Source organism: Portunus trituberculatus, chromosome 5 (genome assembly GCF_017591435.1).
Source record: "Portunus trituberculatus isolate SZX2019 chromosome 5, ASM1759143v1, whole genome shotgun sequence".
Classification (NCBI taxonomy): domain Eukaryota; kingdom Metazoa; phylum Arthropoda; class Malacostraca; order Decapoda; family Portunidae; genus Portunus; species Portunus trituberculatus.
In genome coordinates, this window is record NC_059259.1 from 10,454,796 (window position 1) to 10,457,295 (window position 2,500).

At 41.1% G+C, this 2,500-nt stretch overlaps 1 protein-coding gene across 1 annotated transcript in view; it reads left to right on the forward strand.

Annotated features, from left to right (window-relative positions):
- The first annotated feature begins 2,364 nt into the window (after positions 1 to 2,364).
- Positions 2,365 to 2,500, forward strand: part of LOC123516070 (protein amalgam-like) — a 60,282-nt gene continuing 60,146 nt past the window's right edge. The window contains exon 1 of the mRNA XM_045275121.1: positions 2,365 to 2,500. This exon is cut by the window's right edge and continues 158 nt beyond it. The gene's annotated coding sequence lies outside the window, so the exon portion shown is untranslated.

Sequence of the window (2,500 nt, forward strand, 5' to 3'; positions counted from 1 at the left end):
TACTCTCAATCTTTCACCACTACTCTGTCCAACTCTGATTCAAGAGTTAACCAGTACTCTCAATCTTTCACCACTACTGTCTACCTCTCTAATGTAGGAGTTAACCGGTACTCTCAATCCTTCACCACTACTCTGTCCACCTCTCTAATGCAAGAGTTAACCAGTACTCTCAATCCTTCACCACTACTCTGTCCACCTCTCTAATGCAAGAGTTAACCAGTACTCTCAATCCTTCACCACTACTCTGTCCACCTCTCTAATGCAAGAGTTAACCAGTACTCTCAATCATTCACCACTACTCTGTCCACCTCTCTAATGCAAGAGTTAACCAGTACTCTCAATCATTCACCACTACTCTGTCCACCTCTCTAATGCAAGAGTTAACCAGTACTCTCAATCCTTCACCACTACTCTGTCCACCTCTCTAATGCAAGAGTTAACCAGTACTCTCAATCATTCACCACTACTCTGTCCACCTCTCTAATGCAAGAGTTAACCAGTACTCTCAATCATTCACCACTCTCTGTCCACCTCTCTAATGCAAGAGTTAACCAGTACTCTCAATCTTCACCACTACTCTGTCCACCTCTAATGCAAGAGTTAACCAGTACTCTCAATCCTTCACCACTACTCTGTCCACCTCTCTAATGCAAGAGTTAACCAGTACTCTCAATCCTTCACCACTACTCTGTCCACCTCTCTAATGCAAGAGTTAACCAGTACTCTCAATCCTTCACCACTACTCTGTCCACCTCTCTAATGCAAGAGTTAACCAGTACTCTCAATCCTTCACCACTACTCTGTCCACCTCTCTAATGCAAGAGTTAACCAGTACTCTCAATCCTTCACCACTACTCTGTCCACCTCTCTAATGCAAGAGTTAACCAGTACTCTCAATCCTTCACCACTACTCTGTCCACCTCAATCTAATGCAAGAGTTAACCAGTACTCTCAATCCTTCACCACTACTCTGTCCACCTCTCTAATGCAAGAGTTAACCAGTACTCTCAATCCTTCTGTCCACCACTAACCAGTCTGTCCACCTCTCTAATGCAAGAGTTAACCAGTACTCTCAATCCTTCACCACTACTCTGTCCACCTCTCTAATGCAAGAGTTAACCAGTACTCTCAATCCTTCACCACTACTCTGTCCACCTCTCTAATGCAAGAGTTAACCAGTACTCTCAATCCTTCACCACTACTCTGTCCACCTCTCTAATGCAAGAGTTAACCAGTACTCTCAGTCATTCACCACTACTCTGTCCACCTCTCTAATGCAAGAGTTAACCAGTACTCTCAATCCTTCACCACTACTCTGTCCACCTCTCTAATGCAAGAGTTAACCAGTACTCTCAGTCATTCACCACTACTCTGTCCACCTCTCTAATGCAAGAGTTAACCAGTACTCTCAGTCATTCACCACTACTCTGTCCACCTCTCTAATGCAAGAGTTAACCAGTACTCTCAGTCATTCACACCTTTCTCTGGCACACTCTGGAACTCCCTGCCTGCTTCTGTGTTTCCATCTTCCTACCACTTCACTTCATTTAAGAGGGAGGTGTCAAGACATTTATCCCTGAATTTTGGATAACTCTTAATATCTTTCAGGGGACTGGCAATCAAGTGGGCCTTTTTTGTTATATTTCTTGTTGCCCTTAGCCAGCTTCCATTCTTACATTAAAAAGAAATTTTGTTTATTCCTTCTCTACTTTGACACGGTAAAAAGAATATGGGGATAGAAAGGAGAAATACAAATAAGATAAGAGAAAGCCGAGATAGGTAAAGAGTAACAAATGAAAATGAAATAGAGATGAAGAAATAATGATGAAAGTGAAATAGAAGAGGTGAAGAAATAATAATAGGAATAAAATAAAATAGAAATAAATAAAACAATAACAAAAATAGAATGAAATAGATATAATAAAAAACAATAACTAAAATAAGAGATGAAAAAAAATACAAATAAGAAATACAGATAGAAAAACAACGGCAAGAACAGAGAAGAAAAAAAAACACTAACAAAATAAAATAAAACAGATACGAAAAAACAATAGAAAAATAATAATAAAAAAACAAAAGCCTAAAGGAACGACAGAAGGGGAGGGCGGGAGGGAGGGAAGGAATGGCGGGAAACTGGGAAGCGGGTAAGCATCTTTCCAATTTTGATAACTTTTTATTTTATTTTATCAAGTGGAGAGAATGCAAACGATTTCAGAATATGCTTTGAAAAAATATATAAAAAAGAAATAAAAGAAAAATATGTCGCGAACCCTGAGAGAGAGAGAGAGAGAGAGAGAGAGAGAGAGAGAGAGAGACCCAGGCAGAGAACACGTAAACAAACCTCAGTGGCTCGTGAACCTTCGAACGGGGAGGTTATACGCGTGCTCCCTCCCAGGCTCTCTTAACGTGGCTCTTACCTGACCTTACATTGTGACCTTGCTGACCTTCCTGTTACCTCGACCCCGGTACTGTGACCTCGAGAGTGACCCCGGGAGAGCTG